Source organism: Arvicanthis niloticus, chromosome 3 (genome assembly GCF_011762505.2).
Source record: "Arvicanthis niloticus isolate mArvNil1 chromosome 3, mArvNil1.pat.X, whole genome shotgun sequence".
Lineage (NCBI taxonomy): Eukaryota > Metazoa > Chordata > Mammalia > Rodentia > Muridae > Arvicanthis > Arvicanthis niloticus.
This window is the reverse complement of record NC_047660.1, coordinates 124,929,108-124,942,680: the sequence shown is the minus strand read 5'-3', so window position 1 is coordinate 124,942,680 and position 13,573 is coordinate 124,929,108. Positions and strand designations below refer to the sequence as shown.

The following is a 13,573-nucleotide window of genomic DNA, read 5'->3' as shown; positions in this document are numbered from 1 at the left end:
TCAACACATTAACATAATTGGAAATTATACAGTCAATGCAACTTACAATGAATGCTGTAGAAGAGACAAAACCAATTTTAGCTTGACAATTAAAAGCCTTAAAACATGCACTAACCCTTGTTTGAAATCCAGATCCTGTCCCAACATTATCTCTTGCTATCCTAACATCATAGCAAGCTACAGCTAGCTTCCAAATATGTCTTTGACAAAGTCCAGATCCAGTCTTCCAAAAGTAGACTGCTATTTCCCATATTGGATTGATTTCTAGACCAGTACATGATTGAATTCTAATAGCTGGCACCTTTAAGAAGAATACAAGAGGCATAATTTCTCTTTTTGATTCTCTATCCCACAAGGTCTAAAAACTTGAGGCAAGGCAGTTTGAGCAAAGGTGGGTCAGGAGCGTATGTCCAATACAGCTCCCCAGTCTCCCTTGTCAGGGTACTTAGCAAGCTTACAGGTCGGCATCATTCTTTGTCTCTGCAACAATATGTTTTAACCAATCTTTTTAAAGTTCCATGGTCCTCTTCCACAATACACTGTCCTTGAGGATTATACAAATCCCCATAATAAATTTTTGACAAAAAGTCTCAACTGCTCAACTACAATTGCCAGACCCATTATCTGTTTTTTATTGAATATTTTATTTATTTACCTTTCAATGTTATCTCCTCTCCCTTCCCCCTCCCCCAAAACCCCTTATCCCATCCCTCCTCCTCCTATTTCTATGAGGGTGTGCTACCAACATTCTCCCATTCCCACCTCTCTGCTCTCAAATTCCTCCACACTAGGGAATCTAAACTTTCAGGCACCAAGGCCCTCCACTTCCACTGATGCCTGACAAGGCCACCCTAACTACTTATGCAGGTGGAGCCATGAGTCCATCCCTTCATGTTCTCAGGCTGGAGGTTTTAGAATGGCTACTCCAGCTTGTTTCTTAGGACTATTTGCTTGAAAAAAATGATTTTTAGCCTTTTACTATAAGGTAGTGTCTGTCTTTGTCACTGAGGTGGGTTTCCTCTATGCAGCAAAATGCTGGATCCTGTTTATGTATCCAGTTCGTTAGCCTATGTCTTTTTATTGGGGAATTGAGTCCATTGATGTTAAGAGATATTAAGGAACAGTGATTGTTGCTTCCTGTTATTTTTGTTATTAGTGGTGGCATTGTTTGTGTGGCTATCTTCTTTTGAATTTGTTGGAAGAGGATTACTTTCTTGCTCTTTCTAGGGTATAATTTCCCTCCTTGTACTGGAGCTTTCCTGTTATCCTTTGTAGTGATGGGTTTGTGGAAAGATATTGTATAAATTTGGTTTTGTTGTGGAATATCTTGGTTTCTCCATCTATAGTAATTGAGAGTTTTGTTGGGTATAGTAGCCTGGGCTGGCATTTGTGTTCTCTTAGGGTCTGTATGACATCTGTCCAGGATATTCTTGCTTTTGTAGTATCTGGTGAGAAGTCTGGTGTAATTCTGATAGGTCTGCCTTTATATGTTACTTGGCCTTTTTCCCTTACTTCATTTAACATTCTTTCTTTGTTTTGTGCATTTGGTGTTTTGATTATTATGTGATGGGAGGTATTTTCTGGTCTACTCTATTTGGTGTTCTATAGGCTTCTTGTATGTTTATGGGCATCTTGTTCTTTAGGTTAGGGAAGTTTTCTTCTATAATTTTGTTGAAGATATTTATTGGCCCTTTAAGTTGGGAATCTTCACTCTCTTCTATACCTCTTATCTTTAGGTTTGATCTTCTTATTGTGTCCTGGATGTTTTGTTAAGAACTTTTTGCATTTTGTTCTTTCTTTGACAGTTGTGTCAATATTTTCTATGGTATCTTCTGCATCTGAGATTCTCTTTTCCATCTCTTGTATTCTGTTGGTGATGTTTGCGTCTATAATTCCTGATTTCTTTCCTAGGTTTTCTATCTCCAGCATAGTCTCCCTTTGTGTTATTGTTTCTACTCCCATTTTTATGTCCTGGATGGTTTTGTTCAATTCCTTCACCTGTTTGGTTGTGTTCTCTTGTAATTCTTTAAGGGATTTTTGTGTTTCCTCTTTAAGGGTTTCTACCGGTTTACCTGTGTTCTCCTCAATTTCTTTGAGAATGTTATTTATGTCCTTAAAGTCCTCTATTATCATCATTAGAAGTGATTTTAAATCTGAATCTTGCTTTCCTGGTTATAAGGGGAATTCAGGACTTTCTAGTGTGGGAGAACTAGGTTCTAATGATGCCAAATACCCTGGGTTGCTGATGCTTATGTTCTTGCAGTTGCCTTTCACCATCTGGATCTCCTTAGTGCTATCTGCCTTGCCTCTGACTGGAGCCTGTCTTTCCTGTTATCTTGGTTGTATCAGAACTGTGTGGATGGGTGTTACTACTGGGGTTAGAGCTGAGGCCCAAGATCTGCTCAGTGCTCAGGCCCAGACTGGAAGGAACCAGTGCTCTGGGCCAGGAGTGACTTCCTGGGTCCTAGTGGGTCCCAGTTACTCCCTGTTTGGGGTGGGTGTTGCTGTCTCCTTAGCTAAGGTACTGCCCGGGCTAGAGCTCCTCGGAGCCCACGCTTCCTCTGGGTTCTGTGAGATTGGGGGCAGAGCTGCCGCCCAGAATCTGCTCAGTGCTCAGGCCCAGACAGGAAGGCTGGGTGAGCATTCATAACAGGCTTTCCTCTGCACCCTTGCATGTCCAGTTCCATCTCTCTTCACAATGTTCAAGCTGCACCACTTCACTTTCTCTCCCATCTGTCCTCTGCATACTTGTACATTGTGGTGGCCCCTGCTGCAGGCTGGCCACCCTGCTGGCTGGCAGGCTCCTGGGTGACATCCTCCATCTATGCTGTGTAGTGGCAAGTGGACATCTGTGACCTGTTCCTTGCACAGGAGGACGGTTCTGTGGGTAGCACGGTGGTCTGCAGGTCTCAGTCTGTATTCCTCTTCCCACACTGTGCTGCCTGTATTTTATTTTATATTTTATTTTATTTTACTTTATTTTATTTTTGGGAGTCCTAGGCATAAGACAGCTTTGGTCACCAAGCCAGGCATCAAGCTAGGATGAACAAAAGACTGCCATCTGTTCTGCCCCTGACTGGTATAAGAACAATACAATACAATACAAAGTGTCTCTTTGACCATTGCCGAGGGGGCATTGTTTGTTATAAAGATATTTTCCCCTTTTGCTGGTTTGAATGAAACTCTCCCCCCAATTGGCTCACAGGGAGTAACACTATTAGGAGGTGTGGCTTTGTTGGGATAGACATGGCTTTGTTGGAGGAAGTGGGTCACTGGGAGTGGGATTTGGGGCTTCAGAAGCCCAGTGCAGGTCCTGTGCCACTCTCTCTTCCTTCTACTGTGGATCCAGTTGTAGAACTCCCAGCTCCTTCTTCAGCACCCTGTCTGTCTGCATTCTACCATGCTTCCCACCATGATGATAATGGACTGAATCTCTGAACTGTAAGCCAGCCCCAGTTAAATGTTTTCCTTTATAAGAGTTGCTGTGGTCATGGTGTCTGTTCACAGCAATAGAAACACTAAGACATCTCCGACAATAAATCACTTATAAGGAGCTGGAAGAGATGATTAGGCAATAGGGACAGATGGCAAACTCAAGTCAACGTAGCAGTGGGATTGTGGGCATACCAACCTCCCTGGATCACTAGCTGTAAAAGTCATGTGATCTTTAAGTCAGCTTAGCTCAACGTTCAGTGTGAATGGAGAACTTACGTCTCTATTAGGAGCCATATTGTGATAAAGAATATCCCCAGCTAGGGCTTGTTTCTTCAGCTCCACAGAATATGCAGTGTAGCATGTTTTCATTTCCACTGAAACTTGACTTCAGCTACACTTAGAAACTAGACATGTGAGTGCGTTGTGGGCCACTTGGGTTGTGACAATCAACAGCTTTCACAGCCACCACTATGAACCAGGTCCTGGGCTAAGAGCTCGGGGTATATGACACGTGAGGCACTGCCCACAGACAGTGCCCAGCTTAGTGTGAAGAAGCCAGTGAAGGCAGCAGTGAGAACAGGCTGTAATGTGTCAAGCAGGAAGTGTTGTGGGTGGTGCAGGAAGGCTTTAGAGGGCAGAAGCACAGGATCTGAAAGACAGCATCTGCCCCCAGTAGGAAGCACGGAGAGGGCAACTATGTGTACCCAGGCCCAGGGCAAAAGGAAGCTCACAGATTGGGAACAGTGGGCAGACTGAAGCTTTCTGCTCTGCCTCTTTGTTATACTTGACTATAATTTCTTTTGCTTTTCTTTTTTTTTATTGTAAAATATGACATTGATTGCAAAATGAGTACCATATAGCCTCAATATAATACATAATTCTAAAGAAACTTACCTGTTAAACAATCTAACAAGTAGGAATGGGGCTAGACCCCTAAGACTCTCAGCCTGTCTTTTCCTGATCACAGTCTCTCTTTCCCAGACATAACTGACTCTTGACCTTCTTGATAATTGATTTTAACAGTATATTTACTACTTACAAAGTAGGGGATTAGTTTCCCCTACCTTTTAACATATGTGTTTGCGTGTGTATGTGTGTATGTTGTATTCGCCCCTCAGTATTGTTTTTGATCTACAATTACATTTGTTGCACATATGTGTAACTGGTTTATTTTATTACTATTCTGCATCTACTGTATCAGAATTTACACATCTATTTAAAGGATAGCTGAGTTACCCTAGGTCTGAATAAAAATAGGCCATATTTTCTGGGTGAAAGACAAAGAGAGAAAAGAGATTAGTATGGTAGTTGGTAGCTGGCTCTGTGATGCTGTAACAAAATACCCAGGGCTGGGTATCTTATAAGGAAAGAGAGGTTCTAAAACAATGAGAACATGCTGTCTGCATCTGACAGGCTCTTGTGATGACACTGAAATGGCAGGAACACATGCAGAAGAGAGATTCAGTAAGCTTTGTGATCTCAGGACCTGACTCACCCTCAGTAACCTGTTACTGTAAAATAGTATTAATCCATCTTGAGGTTACTATCCTCCCCTGACCCAATTATCATCCAGAAGGCTCCATTCCTTAAAAGTTTCAACACCTAAACACTGCCACATAAGGAACCAAACTTTGGGCGTATGGACTTCTGAGGGACAAACTGTGTTCATATCATAAAAAAATAGATCTACCTGTATTTGGGGCTTAGAGAGAACTCACTGGCTAACAAATGTATGGGAATAGGTGGTATCGTTGGGTTGTATCGCTCATTCTGCCAGTCCCGAGTTTGGAACAGTAAGTGGGGTGTCTCCTGGGCAACAAGAGCAATGGGGAAGGAGGAGCAGCCCCCCTTTCCCCATCAGTCATGTGACCAGGATACCTTGACCAAATGGCTGCTTCTGTGTCCACCACCCTGCCTCATGTTTTATCTCAACTTCCTTTCCTCTCAGTTCTCTGACCAATGCAATGCATTTCCGCTGCATGCGTTGTTGAAGCTCTGCCAAGTGGTACTCTGAACAGCCTGCAGATGTAGACAGAGCAGGCATTGTTTATAATTCCTAGAAAATGGATCCCAGTGAGTCATTGGGGTTACACAGTTCAGGTGAGCATTTGCCCTCTGATTCTGCAGCTGCTTCAATAACCCCGCCTAGAAGCTCCATATATCATCAGAGTATGAGGTCCACATCTTACACCCAAGTCTCAGCAGCTCTGTACGTTTGATGGACTCACTGTCAGCCCAGACATCTTTGGGGGATTTTCATATTAATCGCATTAAAATATGACATGGCAAGAAATCTCCAATTCTAATCCCTTCATTTTTTTTTTTTTTTTAGAAAAACCTAAGCTTCTCAGTGAATTTTTGTGTCCCCTCCTTACCATGTCCATCCCTCCCACCACGTTCTCCCCTACCCCATTCCTTTCTTTGCTATGAATTTTACATGCTTTCTTCATTTCACAAAGCACCTAAGAAACAAAGAACCTTCTGACTCACAAAGGTTTTAGCCCTTCATTGTTCTATCTCAGAGGAAAGAGAGAAAGGCAGAATTTCCCTTGTGTTTTAAAGATCCAGTTTTTGGTGTGAAAGAGTAAATGGCTCAGATCTGACCCCTTTGAAGCATGTGCTGAAGAAAGAAAAAGAAACAGACAAGCGAAAATCAATACTCCCTTGCCATGGTCTATCAATTTGGGAAACCAATCTTGAACATACGCTTCTCAACCTGCTTCAGGTGCTTGTAAATATCACATTCTAATATCAAGATTGGATAATTTTTGTGTATTCTTGCATCATTTCGAAATAATTTTTAATATTAATCTTTTGCTATTCTTGATGCTTTAAGAAAAATGCAATGTGCTAAAATTGCAACTGGCAGAACAGATGTGCTGGTGGGTTATCACTTGTATTACAAAACCATTCTTTGTCTTAACAAGCACACATTGATCATGGTCTGTCTCTAGCTCTCATCCAAAGCTATGAAGCAGGACTCAGCACACCCTGAACAAGACAATATTACAGCCTTTTGGGACTCATCTCCTGTGTAAAGGGGGAAATATTTGTACACTCATTTGAATAGGAACTTCAACAAAGCTTTCATAGAAAGTGTCCAGAAATGATCCTGTCACTTTCCTCCCTGAAATCCAAAACCAGCCTGTGCTGTCACCAAGAACAAAGGCATAGGAATGAGGAAAATAGCCTCAGTCATTTCAATGCATAAAAATTACATTAGAATCTTATGTTACAGTCAAATCAACATCATGATGGATTAAATTGTTCTAAACAATAAGTGAAAATAGTAACTTCTCTAGGTTATGGTAAATGTTCCCATTTAAAGTACATGAGCCATTTAAACTATCAGGGAGAAGTTTTGTTACATTGCTTTGTTTTGATTTGGACAATGATAGCATCATTTTGAAAATGTTCATTTCAAGCAAATATTCTATCTATTGAACAGAAAGCCTTTGTTTAATCTGGCATCTTCAAACCCTTTTTCTAAGACCTAGCCACAAAGTCACCAGCATTTCTAATCAGCTAAGAGAGGAAATGGGAGGCAGCTCTGCCAAGAGCTTCCACTGCAAAGGACCATGTGTAATTTCCTCTCCCCCTCTGAATTTTCTCTTCTAGTTCATACAACTTAATTATCAGGACCTGCCTCATAAGATTGTTACGAAAATTAAACACAAGGAGATGCAGGGAAGATTTTTATACACATTGCTTAGCAGAAAGTAAAAGGCAGCTTTTGGGGAGGAGGTAGGAATTAGGAAGAGTTGGTCCTATTGCAATCTCAGTTGCAACTAGCTATAAGACTAAAACTGACCTTCACCTCTTGCAAGCCCAGGTTTCCTCATTGCAAAATGGACACCATTGGAGCCACAAATTTCCATTCTCACCCAAGCTGTTACGTAGCTGGTTAGACATCTGCAGTCTTGAAGGCCATTGAGGATAGACTCTTCCTTCATGTAAGGCTTTGTGCCTTACTTCCTTTATTCCTGTTAACACACCAATTTTACAAGTTAAAAACGTTGATGGTAAAGGAAGTGGGGCATCCCAATTGTCCCTCCTTAAGATTTAAAATGTTGGAGATGGAGTTGTTAGTAGTATTTGCTGTTTATGCAGAGGATCCAGGGTTGGTTCCCAGAACACAAATCAGGTAGGTCACAATTGTCTATGTCTCCAGTTCCAAAGGTTCTGATACCTTGTTTTGGCCTCTGTGGGCACGTACATGAAAATGGTATAACACACACACACACACACACACCAGAAAGGACAGCTATAAACTAGACAAAGGGGAGGAAGGCACAAGATGGGGCTGCTTTGTTGAGGCCCACAAAAGAAGGTTGTTTCCTCCTGGCAAAGTCTACAGTTTGCATAGATTCATTTTATGCTCTTTCTTTGACTTTAAAAAAAATCTGCTCTATTTCATGATTGTTGGTCAAAAGAATGAGATCTGAGTTCTATTCCTGCCTGGCCTTTCATAGAGACAAGACTTTCTGAACTGTCTGGAAAGCTAACAATATCACTGTCTATCAAGAGGCCTTATACAAAGGACAGAAGACATACCTTTGTCTTCTTCCCTGAGTTAGTTCAAACGGGCCTGTCAGTATCCCAAAAAGAGAAATCAGGAGACTGTCTATTCCAGAACCTTTAAGAAATCATATAATATCTATTCAAAACCTAAGTTGTCATAATGATCTCTTCAGCCACAGTCTGCTCTTGCCCCTTGGGAGTATTTCCTTCACCATGGTCTCCCTGGCCACTCTTACTCCTGGAGAATGTCTCCACTTTACCCTGGAATAAGCTTCATCTATCTTCTACACTACTTCTGTGTTTCTCATCTGAATTCTTTCAACAAGATCACAAGAGGAGAGACTGAAGCACCAGCGCCTCAGATATCAGAACTCTCAGCTTTCCAACACCAACAGCCCATTCATTTCTCAACCCCAGCTGAACATCCAGCAATGGGCTAACTTGTGGTACTAACTCCATAAGAGCGTAACTAATGTTTTAGGGCAAAAGTCTGGGGTAGCCCCAGCAGGCTAGCCTCAGCTACCTATTCCAATAGAATCAGTATGCCCCAGGCCATACTTTGACTTTACCCTCAGAAACAGTTGCCCTGTCTGGGGAATGGTCTGTTCTTTGAGATTTCCATCTTTCAGGAGCCCAAGGTGATTGTAGGTTTAAAACAAAGACTTATCCTTCTGTCCTTTCAGCCTTTAAAAGGAATAGCATTCTTTCCTTTTGAGATTAACATGCCTAATGTAGACTAGAACTAAATGTAGCCCAAAATAAAGAAAACTGGGTAAGGCATGTAGCTTGCCTGGAGAGCAACAAGCTCTAGGGTAGATCCCCAGTTCCACATAAATCGGATCTGGTGTTGCAAGCCTGTGAACTCAGAAATGTATGGCCAGGTAGTGATGATGCACACCTTTGTCCCTAACACTTGAGAGTCAGAAACAGGCAGATCTCCAAGTTCAAGGCCAGCCTGCACTACAGAGTGATTTCCAGGACACACGGGGCTACACAAAGAAATCCATAGTTCAAAAAAAAAAAAAAAATCCATAGTTTAAGGTCAGCTTGGGATATGTGAGAAGCCGTCTTAAAAAAAAAAGTAAATGAAAAAGACACAACGTGAAGGTCCAGGTGCCAGGCTTTCAGCTGTAGTCACCTGTGGGCCCAAATGAGGAACCAATGCTTTTTAGGGAAAGCAGCTTCTGAGCACCTCCTGTAAGATAGCATAGACCCCGCAGGTTAAGGGCTTGACCCCACAAGATGGTCTAACTTCAGCCACTTACCAGAAGTCATGAGTTTCCTGTTCTTCTGACTGGCTGGCTATAAGTGGGGATGACCGCGACCTCTCCTAAAGTTCAGTAATTTGCTAAAATGCCTTACATAACTCAGGAGACACTTCTGTTACTGTAATTGAAGAAGAGCCCAGGCAATATCCCAAATAGCTTTTATTCTGTCCCTCTATTGATCTTTTGGCCTCTTTAAATTTTCTCTCTCCCCCTATCCCAACCCCTCTTCCTCCTGAGTCACCCACTTCTCCAGTGGATTCCAGGAACAAATCAAAAGGAAGGCGAAAACTGGAGGACCAAACTACTCACAAGCAATGGTAACCATTGTAGATCAGAGCCCCTTTGTCCTCGTTAAACTGTCAGCCTATCAGAAATCACCTGAGTGAATAACCTCAAAACTGAGGAACCCCTGGATTTAACCAGTCTGTGGCATGTCTGCAGGGGATTGTTTTTTACTGTGAATTGATGTAACATGCTTCTGCTCATTTGGGTGTCACCATTCCCTGGGCAGGAGGTGACAGGCTGTATAAGAAAGCTAGCTAAGCATGAGCCTCCGTGCAAACCACCAAACAGCATTCCTTGCTGGTTTCTACCCACTTCTTTGGATATGAGTTTGTTATTGCTTACGGTCTTGTTGGACCTATTGCCCTGACTGCCCTCAGTGAGAAACTGTGCAAATTGGAACCATAAGCTAAAATAAAGCTTTCCTCTCCTAAATTGCTTTCGGTGAGATCATTTTATCATAGCAACAGTGAGGAGCGAGGATACCCCTAATCAGGGGAGTCCACCTCAGGGAACCAGATTGCTCTTCCAAGGGAGAATAACAACTGTGACTTCTTTAGATGGCACTGAAAATCAAAACTGAGAAAATGATCCAGTAGACATGGCCTGACAAGATAACCTGTCAGCTACACCACACAAACCTTCATCCTAACCATTTCTCCCTCCTCAACGTGTGTGTGTGTGTGTGTGTGTGTGTGTGTGTGTTTTGTGGGTTCTAAATGTGTCAACATTCTTATTCCCTTTTCAAAGACAGAGCTGGAGGTCACTGAACATTTTTATCTGTTCTTTTCTGTGGGGCCACACTGATTACGGCTTTCTTTGTCCGTACCAATGTTTGACTCTTTGACACATGGGGATAGGTGACAGGAACCAGTTTATTGTCTGGTTTCTAGAGTTGAATCTTTTGCTTTAGAGCTCCTGTAGCACCATTAGATTAGTATAAAGGCCACAACTCAGTCAACTGGAAAAGAGGCCCTGGGCATGCTCTGAGGGAGGGCTGTAAAGGTCACATGCCCTCAGATACATCCTCCACCCAGAAGCTCAATGTGTTCAACACCCTGGGCTATGTTCTCCACAACCTGTCTTTTAGTGATTTTTAGTGGAGGACCACATTATGCAGCATGGTTGATTAGTCATTAGTCATTGATGTCTGAACTCAAGACTCTCACTCCTCTCCCATCCCTGTGAGTGGAAAGTTCTCACCCTCTAATGGCACAGTTGGGCCACCTTGAAACTTACCCAGAGCCCACCAGGCGTGAGCATATCAGCATAAGCTCAGGTGGTCGAAAGGGGCTGGTGGGTAACAGAAGATGCTACTTCGTTCTAGCTTCTCAGGAAACTGTAAGGGTTAAGATCCATGCTGTGCCAGCAAATGGGAACAAGGACCAATTCATATTTATTATATCACAGTACTACCCTACCTCAGAGCCTGAGGTCAGACAGAAAAGAATGCACATGAGGACAGTTAAGTAGCAAGGGTTGGAAATCCTTCAGCCCCAGAAATATGCTGGTTGTGAATGTGTTAAGCAGAAGCAGCCTGCCATAGTGTCCACAGCAGATTTCATTCTGAGCATGAGTTATTCACTGGTAATAGCTGATGGAGACCCCGGTGAGCTTCGGGAGGGAGGCTCCCTTAGTCTCCATTTTCATGATCATTCCCTTCTCCCTGTCTACTGCGGTTAGATGAGCAGCACTTCGAACGAAGAGGTGGATAATGTGGGGTACTGTTCCCCATGTCTGAGCTGCCCCTGTTTGCTTATTTGCACCCCCAAAAGCCCATCTATAACTCCCTCCACCCCACACCAATCTCATCTCCTACAACCACCATGTTAGGTTATGTATTTTGCATGAACTACACGTCCATTCTTGGCATCTCTCTGCCAAGCCGCTTTCCTCATTTATGAGTAGTTTAGGAGAGGCACATCACACGCTGCATGTTCTGATCAGGGGCTCAGTCTTGTGGTCATACAAGTCATGACCATAGAAAAGGAGGCAAGCACAAATTTTGACTTAAATGCATCCTGTAACAGGCTTCTAGATTCTTTTTGGTTCCCTGAGCAAGCAGAGCAATTAGATTGCTTCATAAGTCCCTAGTTTATGGGCTTGTTCCAGTGTACTGAATTATTTTTCCACCCAGTGCTTCCCACTCAAGGCCTTGCTGATATAGAACAATTCCTTAACGCCGTCTTTCTTTGACACTGCAAACAACACACAATAAAAGCACCATGGGGCTCAGATGTATGAAGAACATCCCATGCCTACAAAAAGAAATGAAATACAAAGAGCAAAAAGACCTACCTATTTCTCAGGGCTTGTTACTGGAGAAAAATCCTTTTCGGATCACTTTCATTACCTCAGAAATGGAGGCAAATGCTTTAAGAAGAGCCATATAATACTTTGAGAGGCCTGCCGCCACAGTGTGGTTATTAAGCCCTTGGGAAACAATGGGGTTCTCTAATGTCTTCTGAACAACTGTGCCCCACCCCCCAAGAGTCATCTTAAAACAGAATCTAATAAACTGGTCACTCTGGAGAGCAAAATATGACTGATTAAAGCTTAAAATCTGTGGTGTTTGGGTCACTCACCTCTGGCTCTTTCTGACATATTCCGCAACCCAACAGAACACAGGTCTGGCTTTACAAAAGCTCTCTGGCTCCCAGCATAATGGAACATACGATAAAATGAGTTCAGCTCCGAGCTATGTTTTCCTTTTCTTACTCCTCTGAGTAAAACTAAATTTCATGAGTGAGCTAGAGAAAAAGAGGGAGGCGGCAGGCAAAAGCAAGCAGAGTTGGGGTGAGAGTTGCAACCTAGCGTTCACATTGAAGAATCATGAAAAATGTATACCAGCAAAGAGCACGAAAGCCCCGAATGGTCCCTTTTCAAGCTGTGTGCACACATTTGCCCAGTTCTGAGATGTCTGGGCAAGCTAAGCATCACTTTCAATGCACACGTGCACACTCAGTATCGGGTCTGGAGGGAAATACTACAGTAGCTTCCCTATTTCATATAAGAAAATCTCTGTACCTTGAATGAGCTATTTAAAAAAAAAACTTAACCTTTAATGCCATTTCCCCCATGCCCTGCTCCATAAGACGTTTCTACAAGTCAAGCCAAGTCTGTAATAAGAAATGACCCCAAAAGAATTCCTTTTCCCTTTTACCCTGTGGTGCTGAAAATTCACAGATGTACAGGCTATTTGGTTAGTGGAGTTCTCAACAGGCTCTTCCCGAAGCATTGAAGCTTTCCATTCCTTGTTGCAGGCTGGGACTCTGGACATCTGGCTGGAAATCAGAAGAGAAACAAATAAACAATATACATCACGTGGGAGCGACTGCTGATGGCGACATTTGCTGTTGCTTTACAGTTTGGGATTGCAATGGTCGCCTCATGTTGTCTAGATAATACCCTTTGGGTTACCTATAATTAGGTAAAAGGGCAGTGGAATAGAGGAAGCAGTAAATTAAATATTTTGACCTGTAAAAAGGAGTGGTTACAGCTGAACGCCCAGGCATGCTGAGCTGCCTCTATTACTTCCCCAAGCCCCATCCTGTGTTCAGAGCCTGAACAGCTCTGTCCCTGGGGTGAGTGTATCAAGTAAAACCAGGAGCTGAGTCCATCAGGGAAGGCACTGGGTGCCATGCATTAATTTGAATATGAATACACATCACAGATCTCTAGTAACATTCATTATAATATTTTAGTAAAGGTCCTATTTTGTGCATGCATGTGCTTAAGTGCATGTGTGTGCCTGTGCCTGCACACACACACACACAAACACGTAGGCAAACATTCTACTTATATTCCCAACATAAGATTCTGCTTTCACTATTAAAAAAATCAATATTAACAGAATGTATAGGATAAATTATCTTAGAATGATATCACTGAGCTAACAGGAATGAACACTGTAGGGGGGGGTCAGTTCTTGGTGCCCCTCTGTGTTCTACAGTGTCAGTTGCCATCTACCACCCAGTTATTGGGCATAGCATAACAGTTTCTCTAGGGCCTCGTCAGCAGTGGATTCTTGTTTCACTTTCAGATAAGTATAAGAAGAAATTTCAAAG

The 13,573-nt window shown here is 42.7% G+C and overlaps 1 non-coding gene across 1 annotated transcript; it reads right to left on the bottom strand.

Moving 5' to 3' along the window:
* Positions 1–2,987: 2,987 nt before the first annotated feature.
* Positions 2,988–3,136, bottom strand: LOC117706399 (small nucleolar RNA SNORA48). Its single transcript, XR_004606507.1, has one exon. It is a non-coding gene; the product is annotated as a small nucleolar RNA SNORA48 (small nucleolar RNA).
* Between the last annotated feature and the right edge of the window lie 10,437 nt (positions 3,137–13,573).